The sequence below is a fragment of the Vulpes vulpes genome, chromosome 1, assembly GCF_048418805.1.
Source record: "Vulpes vulpes isolate BD-2025 chromosome 1, VulVul3, whole genome shotgun sequence".
In the NCBI taxonomy this organism is placed as follows: domain Eukaryota; kingdom Metazoa; phylum Chordata; class Mammalia; order Carnivora; family Canidae; genus Vulpes; species Vulpes vulpes.
This window is the reverse complement of record NC_132780.1, coordinates 176,994,924-177,013,841: the sequence shown is the minus strand read 5'-3', so window position 1 is coordinate 177,013,841 and position 18,918 is coordinate 176,994,924. Positions and strand designations below refer to the sequence as shown.

General features: G+C 41.3%; 1 long non-coding RNA gene and 1 pseudogene across 1 annotated transcript in view; one reads left to right on the top strand and one right to left on the bottom strand.

Moving 5' to 3' along the window:
• The first annotated feature begins 1,752 nt into the window (after positions 1 to 1,752).
• On the top strand, positions 1,753 to 2,543 carry LOC112908387 (phosphatidylethanolamine-binding protein 1 pseudogene; annotated as a pseudogene).
• Positions 2,544 to 4,288: 1,745 nt separating this feature from the next.
• Positions 4,289 to 18,918, bottom strand: part of LOC140595452 (uncharacterized) — a 32,402-nt gene continuing 17,772 nt past the window's right edge. The window contains exon 2 of the long non-coding RNA XR_011997069.1: positions 4,289 to 5,556. This is a non-coding gene — a long non-coding RNA (uncharacterized lncRNA). The remainder of the gene's footprint in view (positions 5,557 to 18,918) is intronic.

Genomic DNA, 18,918 nt, shown 5'->3' with positions numbered 1-18,918 from the left:
ACAAAATGAGTATTTGTCTTAGAGAAATGCTTGTTATTTTCAAGCCAAAGTGAGATTGTACAGTTTTTTCCTGTAGTTTGTAACCTCAGAACATAAAAAGAAAAATGAGATTTGGCCAATGAGTTTCTGTTAACTCTTCGTAAGAAAGAACATTTCATGTCCTTATGACATCCAGAAACAAGGTTTGTACAAAATGATCAGATCAACATTGCTTGAATTATCTTTACTATGTCTTTATTTTATCCTTGAAAATTTAAGGTTTGTACAAGAAAACTAACATTCCCTGGGTCATATCATTTTAAAAATTCCTGAACATACAAAGACCAAAAGAATGTTTGGATTGCAGAGCTGCTGAAGAACAAGCAGAACTAACTTCACAGAGGAGCTCAGAATGAAGTGGGGATGTTGATGTTTTGCCAAGTTTTCTCCGAGATATTGATTATGACTCACAGCCAGATATGACTCATTGCTATAAATGCCATATCTAAAATGATGTCACCAGCTTTTTGAGCTTCAGAGGAGAGAAGAGTGTGATTTTATGGCCTAACCAGTAAGTTACCATTTATAGTTATTTTGCATATATATGTGACTAGGTTAAACACTAACATTAGAGGTTCTTTAAGATGCAGCCCAGTCACATCATTCTGTAGTGGTGTCCACTAGCCAATAATGTATACCGTGCACACAGAGTTTACAATCAACTTCTTTTTCTTTTTTTAAGACTGCATTTATTTATTCATGAGAGACACACAGAGAGAGAGAGAGAGAGAGAGAGAGAGAGGCAGAGACACAGGCAGAGGGAGAAGCAGGCTCCATGCAGGGAGCTGGATGTGGGACTTGATCCGGGGACTCAGGATCATGCCCCAGTCCAAAGGCAGATGCTAAACCGTTGAGCCACTCAGGGACCCCAATCTATGGTACTTTGTTCTAGCAGCCTCAATCAAGGATAAGGGTAGAATAAATATCTTTCAAATACATAACAGCTCAAGACATTTACTCTATATGCAGTTTTTCTCAGGAAGCTACACAAGGGTCATTTCGTTGAAGTGAGTAAACCAAGAAAGAATAAGACATGAGATCTAGGAAACTCCTCCCATACAAGAGAGGGATGAAAGGAATTTCCAGGACAAGGGTAAGAAATGAGCTCAGGGTGACAGCTATACAGGTAACCTAAGGAGTGTAGTAGCCCAGACTGCAGTAGGAAGACAGAAGATTCTGGGGAGGAGTGGAAGATTGTCAAGAAAAAGACAAAATCAATAGAATCCTCGATATGTTCAAAAGAATTGAGAAGAGATGTGCTTCTGTCAGAGAGCTTGGGGATGAATAAATGCTGGGTAAATGGAAAATGAAGCAAAGAAAATGAAGTCAAGGAAAGAGCAAGGCAATTATTAATTCCAAAGAAGAGCAAAAGTACAGGAAAGAATATATTCATAGTACAAGTGATTACATGCAAATCACCAAATATCAATAGAATCCAAACTTTTAACTACATTAAGAGGATAGGGAAGGCCAATATATGTATATAATATTTGTGTATATATATGTTTATAGGGGAGGTATGGATAATAATACAGCTAAAACCTCATCTTCAGAGTAGAAAGTCATTGGTTTATATCTTAAGCCAAAAATGAAATACAGCACTATTAGTGTTTTATTTTAAGATATGAAAGTTGGCCTGCGCTTCCCCAGGCGCTGGGCCCACGCCTCCTCTGGCCAGTTTGCTGACTGCTGGAAGTCGGTCTTCCCTCTCATCTGCTCAGCTCCGTGATGCTGGTGGACCTCGGCAAGTGGTCCAGGTCTTTGACCCTGCAGGAAGTGGAGGAGCAGCCGCAGCATGCGCTGCATGTCAAACACACCGGGATGGAGGTCGACGAGCTGGGCAAAGTGCTGATGCCCACCCAGGTTAAGAACCGGCCCACCAAAAAAATAAATAAATAAATAAATAAATAAATAAATAAAAAGAACCTGCCCACCAGTATTGCATGGGATGGTCTTGATCCAGGTAAACTCTACACCTTGGTCCTGACAGATCCGGATGCTCCCAGCAGGAAGGACCCCAAATACAGGGAATGGCACCATTTTCTGGTGGTCAACATGAAGAGCAACGACATTAGCAGTGGCACAGTCCTTTCTGATTATGTCGGCTCTGGGCCTCCCAAGGGCACAGGCCTTCATTGATACATCTGGCTGGTATACGAGCAGAGTGGGCCACTGAAGTGTGATGAGCCCATTCTCGGCAACCGATCTGGAGACCACTGTGGCAAATTCAAAGTGGCATCTTTTTGCAAAAAGTACGAGCTTGGGCCCCTGGTGGCTGGCACGTGTTACCAGGCGGAAGGGGATGACTATGTGCCCAAACTCTATGAGCAGCTGTCTGGGAAGTTGGGCAGTGCTGGGAGACAGTAGCTGTCCCAGAAGTCTCAAGCAGTGTTCTCAAGTTCAGTGATGCATGTAGATTTCTCCACTTTCCCCATCCCCGTTCTCACAGGTGAGGCCTGAGCAATCAGATAGTTGTTTAGAGTGACTTTTCCTCCTGCCTATCTTTTATAATTCTAGAGTCACACCTGGGGTTTACATTTTGATCAAACCTGAACTCCATTTTGGGGGATATTTTGGTACTATGTTGGGGTTATCAAATTGTTAATATAAGAAGAGCAACCCAGAATTTAAAGAAAGGAAAATTGAGGTGAAAGACCAGGTCTATAGTTAATAGGGCTGAGCATCAAAGAATCTTTAAGGGAGGTTTAAAAAAAAAAAAGATTCATTGTCTCTGCCTTTGTCAGCCGGAGTCCGGAATTGTACCCGATGGCACTTCTGGGTCATGTTTTCATGGCTGTGTCTCTCACCATGACACTAACCCCCAGCGTGGTACATCTCAGACTGTTTACTCTAGGGGTCAGTATCCTGCTCTGGCCCCTCTCAATGGTAGTACTGGAAAAAAGCAATAGGGAGAGTTGCTTTGCAGTTAAGGCACAGTCATCTGGATGAGCTGCAGGGCTGGTTGAGGGGGTTGTCAAAATCCTTTAGCCTCTGCCTGTTGAACTGGTCACTCTTCGTCTATAGAAAAGCCGATCTGGAGTTGTGGAATGCTGTGTTAATTCTGCTGTTTGCTTATAGTGAATAAAAATAAAAACATTGTGTGGATTAAAAAAAAAGATATGAAAGTTAATACTAAATACCAGGTAAGAAGATTGAAAGATGGGAAAGAGGGAGTGGACAGGAAGCAAGGGAGGGTAGGGAATCCAGAAGCCCTCTGGTTTTGTTTTAGGCCTTGTAGTACTTATTTTACATTAAACAAACAAACAAAAACAAAAAAAAAAAAAACATGGTTCTTTAAAATGCAGAGTGGCAGGATTTTATTTTATTATTTTATTATTATTATTTTTTAAGATTTTATTTGTTTATTCATGAGAGACACAGAGAGAGAGAGAGGCAGAGACACAGGCAGAGGCAGAAGTAGGCTCCATGCTGGGAGCCTGACATGGGTCTCGATTCCTGGTCCCCAGGATCAGATCCTGGGCTGAAGGCAGCGCCAATCCGCTGAGCCACCCAGGCTGCCCAAGTGACAGGATTTTAAAGTGAAAATGAAGGCATAAAGACATGGATGTGCAAGGAAGGCATAGGAAGGAAACAAAATAATACGAAGAAGGTTTATATTAGGCAGAAGTCATACTGACAGGGGCACTAGGACCCTGCTGAGCAATTTAGAAAATCCTGTTTGTGCTATGGGAACCCCAGAAGCTGATGAGTAGGCACAGCACCTGGAGGCAGGTGTACTTTGGAAGGGATAGAAAGAGGACTGACACTCAAAGCTGGAAGGCTGGAGCATCTGGGTGGTTCAGTAGGTTAAGCGTCTGCCTTCAGCTCAGGTCATGATCTCAGGGTCCTAGGATGGAGCCCTACGTCTGGTAAGAGGGACACACAGAAGAGAAAGAGGCAACATGACCAGAGAGGCAGAGATTATGATATGGCAACAAGTCAAGGAATACTTGGAAACACCAGAAGCTAGAAGAGACAAGGAACTGATATTCTCTCCAAGAGCTTTCAAAGGGAGTGTGGTGACCCTGCCTTTTGAGCTTCTAGCCTCCAGAACTGTGAGAAAATAATTTTCTGTTGTTTTAAGTCATTAAATTTATGGTAATTTGTTATAGCAGCAAAAGGAACCTAATACAATTGGTAATATTACATTACCTAAATGTCCTAAAATACCTAAGTATCTTAGGTATGGGGATTAGATGTTTGGTTTCAAGGAAAAGAGACCATAGAAATGAACTCAAGCAAAATGGGATTTATTTATCTATTTATTTTTTAGAAGGGATTTATTGTAACAATGTCAAGCTCATTCTTTCCATTGGAACACTAACCAAGCATAAGTGGAGACATGAGCTCTGGAACATCAACACATCTTAGTTAGTAATTCTTAGGGTGTGGCTTCTTTCCTGTCCCATGGCCAAGTCCACAATGGGAATCCGTCTTCTAAATTCCCAGAAAAGGCTCTGAGTGACCCAGCTTATATTTGGTAACCGCTCTTGGCCCATTCAATTGTGAGCGAAGCTTCAAGCAATTTGTAACTTGCCTGTTTGTGCTTTCAACTCAATAGCTCTCTACTATGGATTTTCTTTTAAGTCACAGGATATTAGTTTGCCTATCCTTGGAAGTTTGCATTCTTTTACATTTTTATTTATTTATTCCTTTCCCTGTCCCTGAATTATTTTCTAAATTGTGGTAAAGTACACATAACATAAAATTTGTCATGTTAACCAAGTTAGAGTGTACAATTCAGTAATAGTATATTCACAATCTTGTGCAACCATTATCATTACCTAGTTCTGGAACATTTTTTATCTGAAAAAAATCCTCATCCATAAGTAGTCACTCTCCATTTCCCCCCTTCCATAGCTTCTGGTAACCACTGAACTGCTTTCTGTATTTATTGACTTGCCTTTTCTGGACATTGCATTTAAATGTAATCACATAATACGTGGTTTTTCATGGCTGACTCCTTATACTAAGCATATTTTCAAAGTTCATCTACATCATAGTGTGTATCAGTACTTCATTCCTTTTTGTGGCCAAATGCTATTCCATTGCATGGATATATCATATCTTGTTGGTCCATCAATTAATTGATGGACATTTGGATTATTTCCACCGTTTGGCTATTATGAATAGTGGTGCTATGAACCTTGGTGCACAAGTTTTTGTTCTTTGGGGTATATATCTAGGAGGGGATTGCTGAGTCACATGGTGATCAGATGTTTTGTGTTTTTTTTTTTTTTTTTGATCAGATGTTTATTGGAGGACCGCCAGACTTTTCCAGAGTGAATGCACCATCCTACATTCCCACTGGTAATGTATGAGGCTTTCATTTTCTCTTCATCATCATCAAAACTTGTTTACTGGGATCCCTGGGTGGCGCAGCGGTTTGGAGCCTGCCTTTGGCCCAGGGCGCGATCCTGGAGACCTGGGATCGAATCCCACGTCAGGCTCCCGGTGCATGGAGCCTGCTTCTTCCTCCGCCTGTGTCTCTGCCTCTCTCTCTCTCTCTCTCTGTGACTATCATAAAAAAAAATTAAAAAAAAAAACAACAAAAAAAACAACTTGTTTACTGGTTGTTTTTTGTTTGTTTTTGTGATTATAGCCATCCTAGTAGATATGAAGTGGTATCTCATGGTTTGTTTGTTTTTTAAGTTTATGTGTTTATTTTTAGTAATTTCTACACCCATTGCTGAGGGCAAACTCATGACCCTGAGAACAAGAATCACATGCTCTTCCAACTGGTTCCAATGGTCAGGCATAATTTATATCTCTAAAGTCCACTCACCTTGATTACTTTGACACAACTGTCACCAGGTTCTCAAGTGTCAAAATTCCCATTTACTCAGCACATACAGTTTTTTTTTTTTCTCCAGACTTTTAAGATTCTGCTTACCCCAAATTTTTGAATAACATTGGCATTTCAGAAGAAGAATCACATGGAATCCCTTGATGACTTATACTTCTGGGTCACTGGCACCTGCTCCTACTAGCATCCTAATTCAAAAGTGAGTCTTTTGAATCCATTTACATTCCTGATGAGGAAAGTTAAGTAATTTGCCCAAAGTTTAGAGTTAAGCATGGAACTGAATGAGCAGAATGGGAGAAACTATTTGCTAATCAAATATCTGATAAGGGACTTGTATCCAGAATACGTGAACTCTTAAAACTCAATAATAAAAATGGGAAAAGGATTTGCCTAGACATTTCTCCAAAGAAAATATGTAAGTGGCCCCAAAACACATGAAAAGATGCTCAACATCATTAATTATTAGTGAAATGCAAATAAAAAACCACAATGAGATACCACTTTACATCCACTAGGCTTGTTACAATAAAAAAAAAAAAAGACAGACGTTGGTAAGGATATGGAGAAATTAAAACTCTCATACATTGCTGGTAGGATTGTCAAGTGGTTCCGCTGCTTTGGAAAACAGCTTGTTAATCTCTCAAAATGTTTACCATACTTATATACAACCCAGCAATTTCACTCTTAAGTATATACCCAAGAGAATTGAAGCAAAATGCATGTTTATATTCACACACACACACACACACACACACAAAGTTGTACATAAAATAGAAGCATTATTTATAATAGCCCAAAAGTGAAAATAACCCAAATATTTGTCAATTAATGGATACACTAGAATTTGGTGGTCTATCCATACAATGAAATAATATTCAGCCATAAAAGAGAATGAAGTACCGATAAACACTATAACATGGACAAACTTTGAAAACAAGCTCAGTGGAAGAAGCCAGCCACAAAAGATCTCATAGTATAATATTCCTTTTATATGAAATGTCCATAAAAGGCAAATACATAAGAGACAAAAAGTAGATTAGTAGTTGCTAAGGGCTGGGGAAGAGGGAATAGGGAGGAATGGCTAATGGCTATGGGGTTTCTTTTGGAAACAAAACAAAATTTTTGTTTTAATAAAAATATTATTTTAAAATTAGAGTGCTTGGGTGGCTCAGTTGGTTAATTGGCCATCTCTTGGTTTAGGCTCAGGGCATGATCTTAGGGTCCTGCAATCAAGCCCCATGTTGGGCTCTGTGCTCACCAAGGAGTCTGCTTGAGGATTCTCTCTCCCTTTCTCCCTCTGCTCTTCCTCCCTCTCACACTTTCTCTGTCACTCTCTAAAATGAATAAATAAATCTTAAAAAAAAAGTCTTAAAATTGGATAGGGGTGATGGTTGCACCATTTTATAAATATGCTAAAATCCATGGAATTGTAAACTTTGAAAGTGTTAATTTTATGGTAGGTGAATTTATCTTAATAAAGCTGTTAATATTAAACAAACAACAACAAAACCCCCAATCCTTGTTTATACTTCTTCATTGAGCTAATAGGTAAAGTGAGTTTCTGGAGAAACATAGAAATCTTCTCTTTCTGTTTGGGAAACTTCTCTGTCTGGCCTATTACTTTATTTATCTTGTTATTTTAATGTCTGTCAAGTTTTCCACTGAAATACTATATATTCCTTTTCAGGCACTGCTGCCCTGATTTAGGTTAAAAAAAAATCTGTGGAAACTTTCCCATTTTAAACAGATAAAAGCAGAGCTTCTTTGGTTGGAAATGATGTGGGGGACCTGGTAGTTAAATATATGCTTTCATGTATAGTCTGATTTTGTTACACAGTAGGTAGTAAAGCAAGTCTTTTAGCCAGGACTTTTTCTGAATAATGAAGAATATTATTAGACCATAAACTCATAACTTTCTCTATCTAAAACCATTAGTGGGACTTTAAAAAAATAAACAACTCCTGCTCTTTAGTAAAACAATAAATAAATATAGCATTTAACACTATAAAAGAGAAGATGTGTCCTTTAGAATGATCTAGGGAGCACTCTCATAAGATGGGTAGATACAGGTTGCTGTGCAGAACATCTAGAAAAAAATCACAAATATACATTTCCTTCTTTCAAAGAACTTATATCTTCTTGGGAAGATAAACTTTACATGAACAATTTAATGAAATGGCATAATGTATGAAAAGCACACACTTTTGGTACACATTATAACAAAACCACCAGAATTCCTTTACTTATCTTTCATTCACTAAAAACTTTATAAGTGCTTCCTACTACCAAACACTGTATGAGACTTGGGAATTACTATGCTAAAGAGGCCTGTCATGATCCTGGGCCACCTAAACAGCAAGGTAGAGCAGTAATGCAAAAGATGTCACAAGTTGGGATAGGAGCATAGCAGAGATGGTAAGTTTATTCGTTAGTGTTTAAAAAAAAAAAATCCTTGGAAAGTTCCAGGTATGAAGTTTGGACTTGTCATCTATTTATGAAAATACTCTAAGGTGTGGCTCCTGCCTCTAGCTACAGCTGTATGGAGTCACTCATATCCACACATACATCCTTCCAGGTAGAGCTGGGCCACTTGTGCTTTCTGCGGCCTGCAAGGACTAGTGCTGGATCGCTGTTGGCTGTGCCTTCCTTCTATAAAAGCAGATTTGCCAGTTACACAGGGAAGGTGGTGGTGACGGTGGGATTAGCCTATGATGGTCTGTAAACAGAACGTGTTACCTGAAGCCTTCCCACCACGGTAGCAAGGCCACTCCACGGTGTTGAGAACTGACTAGGCTTAGAGCTGTCCCTGGTTGTCCGCTCTCTTTCCATCAGATCCTCAACTAATGGGAATAGAGCTGGGGCCTCCAGCAAGGCCCAAGAAGATTCAGAGGTAGGATGTAACTGCATATACCAGCTCCTTCCACACACACTCAGCAGGCTGAACGTCACTGTTTCCTTTTTTCAGCCCAGGCACCGAGACATATTTGCTCACGAATGCGCCTGCACTTTATAACCCTTTTTCTCGTGACTGAAAAATGCATATGTTCTTTCCCTCATCCCCTTCCTGAGATGCTTATTACACTCCCTTCTACCCAAGACCAGCATACTCCCCAAAGAACTTACATCTTATCTAATTTTCCTGCTCAAGGCTGTCAGCTGTTTTATACATTATTAAAGAATTGTGCAATCCTAAGCAAAGAGGTCGGAGGGAGGGAGGGTGAGAAATAGGGATTCTGTTCTCATACCAGGGTCCGGATTCCCGGGAGGGCTGGGGGCTCTGTAACAGAGAAGATCATTATTATTGCTGCAGGATGCTATATAGCATCCTGGCAGGACTTTCACTTGAGGACAGCAGTTTTCAGAATGTGGTCAGAGAACCCCCAGAGCCCCAAAGATCCTCCCTTTTCCCGTTCTGTGTCTGTATGAAGCCAAATTCCAACTAAAACTTTACAACGGACTGAATGCAGAGGCAGATATGAGAATGCAGCTGCTTTCTATTAAGGAAGATGTAGGCAATTTGCCAAAAAGTAAATACCCCTCCTGTCAGTGACTTTTGTTTTGGAAAGATAGCTGGGTTTTTTTTTTTCTTCTAATTTTTAATTTTTAAAAATCTTTTATTGTTTATTTATTTTTAAAGATTTTATTTATTTATTTTGTTTGAGAGAGAGTGAGCAAGCACAGGAGGGAGGAGCAGATGGAAAAGGAGAGAATCTCAAGCAGACTCCCTGCTTCACAGAGTCCGACAGAGCTCAATCTCACAACCCTAAGATCCCGACTTGAGCCCCAATCAAGAGTTGGTCACTCAATTGACTGAGCCACCTGGGCACCCCCACCCTTTCAAAAAAATTTTTAAGTAATCTTTACATCCAACGTGGAGCTCGAACTTACAACCTGGAGATCAAGAGTCACACACTCCACTCACTGAGCCAACCAGGTGCCCCAGATGGAAATGTTATTTATGCTAACATGTAATGTGTTTTTGTTGTTAATTTTTAACGAAATAATATTTTTAAAATTTGTTTCAATTTTCATATTGATTTAGTCCCTGTAAGAGAGCTTCTGAGAGCCCTTAATAATTTTTAAGGGATCCCTGGGTGGCGCAGCGGTTTGGCGTCTGCCTTTGGCCCAGGGCGCCGTCCTGGAGACCCAGGATCGAATCCCACGTCAGGCTCCCGGTGCATGGAGCCTGCTTCTCTCTCTGCCTGTGTCTCTGCCTCTCTCTCTCTCTCTGTGATGACTATCAAATAAATAAAGAAAAAAGTATTAAAAAAATAATAATTTTTAAAACTTATTATAGAGTGGTCCTGGTTCTGAGAAGTAAAAGTTTGAGAATTGTTCCTTTACGGCTACTCTTGGCCCCTGTTTGTTCTCATTCTTGTTCTTTGAGAGACCTCACCAAGCCCTACTGCCTCAGCTTCTACCTCTGAGCTGGTGTGTGCTGTGGGCAACACTTGAGCTTCATGTCTGCTCTGTGACCATCTGTAGGCAAGGGAAGTAAGATTGCCTCTGACAGCCGACCTGGATAAATCCATACACAGCAGATGTGATCAACCATTCACTCATTCCACAGATACTTATTGAGTACCTACTATGTGCCATGTACTATTTAGACATTGGGGTTCCAACGGTAAGCAAAACAGAAAATCCCTGAACATATTACTGGGATATATGAGGAGAATATAAGAGTACAATGAGAAAGAAAGCCCTGTAAGGGCTTGACTTTGTGAAGTATTGGGGGTAATCCCAAATTCCAGGTTCTTTCCCCAGCAGGGTTACCAAAAGTGATATATGTTTCCAGGTAGCCATTCTGCTAGTAGGCCTCTGGAAAGTAGGTGTTGACACATTCCATTCTGGTAAGGAGGGAGATATGATGCAAGAAAAGTTCTTGCCAGCCACAGTTGGGGCAGGAGAAGAACCAGGAAAGCAGACCTTATGACTGGCAGCTCAGGAACAAGACCAGACTAGCATCCTGGCAGGACAAGGTAGTGATGATCCAGGGAACATGGGCTCTGAGAAATCATGAGGTCACCTAAGCACCGCCTTCCAGACAACTTCTGAAGGAAGAAAAAGGAGAGAAACAGCTCTAAGAGGGAGTTATTACCTGGGATGAGACTATGTTAAGTTAGAAGAGTAGAATACTTTATTCTATTGTTGCTGAGCTTGTGTATGAAACCCCGAGGCAGAGAATTTTGGCAAGAATGACTCAATTAGACCCTTCTTAACCCTAAACCCAAATATTATTACCAACTGGTCACATGGAAGACAGTAAGATGAAGAGAAGGAGATACCAGAGAGAAAAGAGAACAGGATAGACAGGTCTTTTCTCCAGGAGGAATTGGTTCCCACCTTCTTTGCCACTTAGGTCACCTGGAAGGGAAAAGCAGAGTTCTGCCCTTACATGTACAACATTAATGCAAGAAGGAGAGGTGCCTGGCTGGCTCAGTCAGTGGAGTATGAGACTCTTGATCTTGGGGTTGAGTTCGGGCCCCACACTGGATGTAGAGATTACTTAAAAATAAAAATATCTTTAAGAAAAGAGAGGAGCTCCTGAATGGCTCAGTCAGTTAAACATCTGCCTTCAGCTCAGTCATGATTTCAGAGTCCAGGGATCAAGCCCTGCTCACGGGGGAGTCTGCTTCTCCCTCTCCCTCTGCCCTTCCACCCACCCGGCTCACACTCTATCTGTCTCTCTCAAATAAATAAATAAAATCCCCCCCCCCCAAAAAAAAAGAGAGAGAGAGGTCTAGAAAGGAAAATAATGATAGGGGAAAGAGGGGAATCTTCATTCTGGAAAAGTTCTGGCTTTCAGACTGGATAAGAAAGAAAGAGAGCCCCAATCTCATGTGGCCCAACTGACTGTCCAGAAATGACCCATCAGTATATTGCAAACCAGTTTCTACATGCTGTTATTCTTGTAGCTGGAATACAGGGGTGCAAGAGCAAACAGAGGGGGGTCCCACACAGAGCAGGTTGGACCACTGGCTACTGACAAAATTCAAAGGCAGACAAATGAGTGGCAGTGAAACAAGAAAGGAGGTTATTTCAGTGAGGCCGACACCCCAAGGACAGTAGACTAGAGTCTCAGACTGTCGCCAAAGTGCTGAAAATACTTCCAGGTTTACATAAGGAAAATGTGGGACAAAGGTGGGTGGGAAAGTGCAGGGGGCAGTGAAGGTCAAAGTGATACTTATCTTGGGGCCAGTCACGTGGGGTCTTGCTGGCTCAGGGCAGTCTTTACTGCTTCAGGGGTAATTTTGGTTCCCATCTGGAGATGCTTTGCCCTGTGGGTCTTGCCTGATTTAAGAGATGAGCTAGAAAGAACTTAATCACTGAGAAAGTACAGAGTGAGGTCAAAATGAAGGTAGTTGAAGTCTTTCACTCTGTCAAACTCCCCTACCCTCCCCAGTCAGATTTGGTTGGTATAGATAAGAGGAGGGGCAGAGGGAGACGGAGAAGCAGACTCCCACTGAGCAGGGAGCCTGATATGGGGCTCTATGCCAGGACCCCTGGATCATGACCCCAGCCAAAGGTAGCTGCTTAACCCACTGAGCCACTCAGGCACCCCTAGGTAATCTTTCTTACATCTTGCAGTTCTGTGTCCTTTCCTGCCCTGAGATATTAGGTGAAAAATTGCTTGTCCAGAAATGATTTGTTCACCCAGCTAATATTTGTTGAGCTTGAGGTCTTTGCTCAGTTATGAGTCCTGAAATGACTTCTGTGATCCAGTCTCCTGAGAAGTGATTCACAGTGAAATGGATCTAGCCACCGAAGAGTTGATTGAAAAGTTAGGAGGTAGAAGATGACAGGAGAGGGGCCCCTGGGTGGCTCAGTTGGTTAAGCAGCTGCCTTTGGCTCAGGTCATGATCTCAGAGTCTTGGAATCAAGCCCTGCATAGGGCCCCCTGCTCAACTGAGAGCCTGCTTCTCTGTCTCCCTCTGCTTGTGGCTCCCCCTGCTTGTGCTCTCTCTGTCAAATAAATAAAAATCTTAAAAAAAAAAAAAAAAAAAAAAAAGATGAGGTGATCCCTGGGTGGCTCAGAGGTTTAGCACCTGCCTTCGGCCCAGGGCATGATCCTGGAGTCCCGGGATGGAGTCCCATGTCAGGCTCCCGGCATGGAGCCTGCTTCTCCTTCTGCCCATGTCTCTGCACTCTCTCTCTCTCTCTCTCTCTCTCTCTCTCTCTCTCTCTCTGTCTCCCATGAATAAATAAATAAAATCTTAAAAAAAAAAAAAAAGATAACAGGAGAAATAAGACTATCATTCAAAAGCCCTAAAGTGGCTCAAGTTTCTGGTTGAGACAGGGACTGTCTTGTGCACACAAAATAGGTAGCAGTGATGAGCATTCTCTTCCTGGGTGCGATTTCTCCTTGATTGTTTGCAGAGCAAATGCAATCTTGTACCATGGATAGATTATGCCTTTAAAAAAAAACTTATTCTAAAAAAACTGAGTGGCAATTCCAATGTTCCCAGATTCTTTCTAGCAGCTTGAATCACCTTCATTTAACTTTCTTTGGGGTGCCTACATGAAACGACCCAAATGTCAGAGCTGTTAAAAGACAAATTGAGGTTTATTAAAATTTTTAAAAGTTTATTTCAGCAAAAATTAGTGGGAATCAGGCAGTGCCAAATCAGAAGTAGTTAGGAGCACTCTGCCAGCAGAAGTGAAGGGAAAAACTTATAAAGAAAAGGCAGAAACAAAGCAAGGAAATTATGCAATTGGCTGTAGCTTAAGCATTTGCCTCATTCCAAGAAAGTCCCATTGGCTGTTTGTGATTGGTTTTCCCCAACTTTGATTTCTCAGCATTGAGGTTTTTACAGGTTTGTTTTGTGTAAGCCTCTAAGGCATTAGAACCGCCTCCTTGTTGAATTCAACACAGCATAGACGGATGGTTGTGCCATTAACTCTAGCACAGAGCTGGCTTATCCACAGCAAGATTTAAATCACAGATCTACCATAATTTCAAACCACTTTCCTCCAGCATTTTGTTAATGTGTCATTCAGGGAATATTAACCTAAATAAAATGTAATTAGTATGAAAAATCTTCCCTGAAATTATACAAAACTATGCCTAATTTTTATGCATCATTTATGAGGCAGATGATAAATAGAAGAGGCCCTGATGTTAGACCATCCAAGTGAAGTCCCAGCAACTGAATTTACTAGCTCTGTGACTTTAAGAGTTATTTGACCCCTCTCTGCTTCATTTTTCTTATACGTAAAATGGCAGTAATAACAAATAGCTTCTTATCCAGAGTTGAGAGAGTAAATGAGCCAGTTACTGTCCAGTGGATAATAAATGATATGCAATAAATGTCAGTTTCATCATTATTAGTTTTTAAGTTTCTTTCCTGTTCTTTTCCATTTATATGGTTAAAGTCATTTTCTTTCTTTCTTTTAAAAAGGTATCCATTCTGATTACAGAACTAATATGTATTAGTAAAAGATTCAGAGAACATATAAAAAGATAAAAAGGAAATAGAAATTACCCATTAATCCCAGGCCCAAGAGATAGAACCACTTTGAAAATGACTCTCAAGAAATCTATTTACTAGCATTTCTAAGAAATGTCTGAAATTTCCATTACAGAGCTTCCTCAACTTACAATGGTTTGCATCCTAATAAACCCCTCATAAGTTGGCAATATCGTAAATTGAAAAGCCATTGAATACTCCTAACATACCGAACATCATAGCTTAGCTACCTTAAATCTGCCCAAACACTCACTAGCCTACAGCTGGGCAAAATCATCTAGCACAAAGCCGGTTTCATCAAAAGTGTTGGATATTTGTGTAATTTACTGAATACTGTACTGAATGTAAAACCAGAATGGTTGTGTGGATACACAAGAAGTTAAGCGTGTTGGTTGTTCACCCCATGATAGCGTGGCTGATTGGGAGCTAATGGTCACCTTTGCTCACCATCTTGACAGAGGATTATACCTCACATCGCTGGCTCGGAAAAAGATCCAAATGCAAAGTACAGTTTCTACCAAATGCGTATCCCTTTTGTACTATCATGAAGTTGAAAAATTTAAGTTGAACCATTGCCAATCGAGAGCCATCATATTTGGTTGTATGAAAAGAAAAACCTCATTTGTACCAAGGTGCTACTTGTCTTCCCTACACTGCTTTAGTGTGAATTTGAATATGAGTAGACACATCTTTAGTCACCATGTATTACTTTCTTTGCCAAGAGAAATCAAACAATGAATTAATCCTCGGTGCCCACTCTTTTCTCCTACGACACTTCAGAGGAATCTATTGTGATACTTTTTCCATCTCCATGCCTTAGTGTCCTCCTCCTCCTCCTCAAAGGAATAGCAAGAACCTGACAGCACTCCTGGTCCGTGTTCTCCACATAGAGCCACTGATGCCCTGGATGAACATGTGACTTGCTGAAGATCTCCCAGTGGGATAGGAATTAGAAGCCGGATCACTTGGTGTCCAGGCCAGTGCACTTCCCACCACACTGCAGCGCGGTGCAGGGTTGTACTCAGTCTGCCCTCAGCTTGCCTAATTTCCCAACTCTAAAGCCACTTTATCTTGGAGGGTGGCTCCAAGGAGAGTGAGGCCAAATGATGAAAGGTTTTGGACAAGGAAGACAGAGGTTCAGAAGCAGCAGAAGGTAGACGTTTAGTATTTTTGCTCAAAAGTATCCCTCACTGGGCTCCCCAGGGAGAGCCTGCTTCTCCCTCTGCCTATGTCTCTACCTTTCTCTCTGTGTCTCTCATGAATAAATAAATTAAATATTTTTTTTAAAAGTATACATTCTGGAACAAAAGTATACATTTGTATTCAAAATATGTAGAATTAAAACAATGCTTTTTAGGGGTGCCTGGCTGGCTCAGTACATAGAGCATGTGACTCTCCATATCTGGGGTTGTAAATTCAAGCCCCACGTTGGACATAGAGATTACTTAAAGTCTTTAAAAACAGTGCTTTTTAGATCTCTCTAGATGAAAATCCTCTTCCCAATTTGGAGTAGCTTCCCTCCTGGGGCTGGGTGGGAGAAGGCTGCTTTTTAAAAATAAAGCATAGGGATGCCTGGGTGGCTCAGCAGTTGAGCGTCTGCTTTGGGCTCAGGACATGATCCCAGGGTCTGGGATCCAGTCTCACATCGGGCTCCCCTAGGGGAGCCTGCTTCTCCCTATGCCTGTGTCTCTCCCTCTCTCTCTGTGTCTCTCATGAATAAATAAATAAAATCTTAAAAAGAAAAGAAAGAAAAAGAAAGCATAGTCTCTGAACCCTGAGAAAGGAAAAGGGTGGTTTTGGAAGGTAGAGCCTGGGGCTAGTGGGCCACTCCCTCTCTGAAAAGGCAGGGGACAGAGCCCTGAGGCTGAGAAGGGAGGAAAACTCAAGGACTTTTACTAGAAGATACGGCATTACAAAGTAACAGGGCAAAATGCAACAGAACCCTAGAAACTAATAAAGGAGTCCTACAAATTAAAGTGTATGCAGCTGGATTAACATGTCTTTAAAGGAACCCCTAGTTTGTTTTGTTTTGAGGGAAAAACTTCCACAAGGTCATTTTACCCAAAAATGTTTCTTAAGTGGGTGTTTACTTTTCCTAAAATGGGCATCGAAGGCCTAGATTGCAGTCACATGTAAATCCCTTCAAAAGATCTCTAGCACTTCAATAACAATAAAAGTGAAATATACAGGATCACATAAAGAATATAAAATGAGACATTTCCTTTGTTACTATTTGGTTTGTTATTTATTATTATTTCTGATGCAGAAAGGTGTTTTTATTAAAGCACAGGGACAGGATAGGACTTGTGGGCCTGAGGAGCTGCACTATTTGATCTTTTTATATCAGGGTCTTATCTTACTCTTTAAAAAAATGATTTTATTTATTTATTTGACAGAGAGTGAGTGAGCTCATGCAAGGTTAGGGGCAGAGGAAGAGGCAGAGGAAGAGGGAGAGGGAGACTCTCCCCTGAGCAGGTAGGCGACCTGGAGCTCAATCCTGCAACCTGAGATCATGACCTGAGCTGACGGTAGGTGCTTAACCGCTTAACCAACTGAGCCACCCAGGTGCCCCTTTTTAAAGAAATGGTGACAACACTTTAGGATATTTATATTTGGGCTAATCAAAATTAAATATTAAGATCAAACATGCAAAGTGCCGGGCGCCTGGCTAGCTCAGTCAGTGGAGCCTGTGAATCTTGATTTTGAGGTCAGGAGTTCAAGCCCTAGGCAGGGCCTAGAGCTTAGTTAAAAAAAAAAAACTAATAATAATAAACAACAACAAACCACCAATCATGCAAAGTGCTTGTCTTATATAGTAGGGCTTTAATATATATTTTTTCCCCAGTTTTTAAAAGCATGTATCGTTAAACAGGAGAACATTATAAAACATTTAGGTTGATCTTGCCTGTAGTTCAAGAATTTCTGAATCCTTAGTAATCTATACCACATTTTATGAGCAAGGAGCTACAATTCCCTTTAGGCAGGTGAGAAAGCTGACAGGTAGAAAGGTTAAACTATTTGCCCAAGCCCTCTCATTGGCGTTGCTTGATTCTATGAGATCCATTTTGACCCACCATCATCTGGCTTTCTGCCCACCCTCCACTCCACGGAAACTACTTCTTTAATGACTTCCCCATTGCCAAGTCCAATGATCAATTTTCAGTCCTCAGCCACATTTGACACAATTGGTCAGTTCCTCCTACTTTTCTTTCCCTTAAAGATTGTATTTTTAAGTTATCTCTACACTCAATGTAGGGCTCAGACTCACAACCTCAAGATCAAGAGTCACATGCTCTTACTGCTCTTACCTACTGAGTCAGCCAGGTGTCCCTTCACTTCCTCTCACTAGAAACACCTCCTTCCTATGCCCCATTTGGTTCCAGCACCTCACTGTGTCCTATGTCTCTTGCATCCCTCCTTGTCTCTTATCTAATCCTCCTCATTTTCCTTAGCATGCCAGGCTCCAGTTCTTGGATTTTTCTATCTATATCCCATTCCCTGGGTGATCTTGATTTAAACACCATCTTCTTCAAATCAGTTCCCCCAAATGTTCCCCATCTTGGTGAATGACATGTTCCAGGGGCTCAGGCCAAACCTTGGATAATCATTTGATCGTTTTCCCTCCTATTTCACATCTATTTCATCAGCAAATCTGATCTGTGATACATACTTATTTAAATCTGTTTTTTCCATCTTCGTTGCTACCACCAAACTTCAACACTCACTGACTACTTCAGTGGCCTCCTAAGTGGTCTCCTTTTGCCTGGTCTCACCCTTCATGGGAGAATGGGTAAGACCCATATGGGGGTCCATTCTCTACACAGCACCGAAGCTATCCTTTAAAATGTGAATCAGAGGCCCCTGGCTGGCTCAGTTTGTAGAGCATGTGACTCTTGATCTCAGAGTTGGGAATTTGAGCCCCACATTGGGTGTAGGGATTACTTAAAAATAAAGTATTTTTTTTAAAGATTAAAAAAAATGAAGATTTTATTTACTCATGAGAGACACACAGAGAAAGGCAGAGACATAGGCAGACGGAGAAGCAGGCTCCCTCTGGGGAGCCTGATGCGGCACTTGATCCCAGGACCCCGGGATCATGACCTGAGCCAAAGGCAGGCAGATGTTCAACCACTGAGCCACCCAGGTGTCCCCTTTTAAAATATTTTATTTATTTATTTACTTATTTGAGAGAGAGTGAGAGAGCATGAGTGGGCAGGAGAGGGGGTGCGCAGAAGGAGAAGCAGGCTCCTCATTGAGCAGAGAGTCCAATATGGGCCTTGATCCCAGGACCCTGGGATCATGCCTGAGCCAAAGGCAGGCACCCCCAAAATAAAATCTTTTTTAAAAAAGGGAATCACATCCTGTTACTGCCCTGCTCAAAACCCTCAAATGGCTTCCACTATGGTCATAGAAACACCCCAAGTTCTTACTGTGGCCTTTGCAACTACCTGTCTTACCACTTGTACCCTTTCCTGCTCTCTCCCCACACATTGGTTTTGCTTTTCCTTGGTTATGCTAAACTGGCCTGGACTCAGGAGCTCTCTACTTGCTGGATTCTCTGCCTGAAATTCTCTCCCTCAAACCTCTACCTCAAACCTCTAT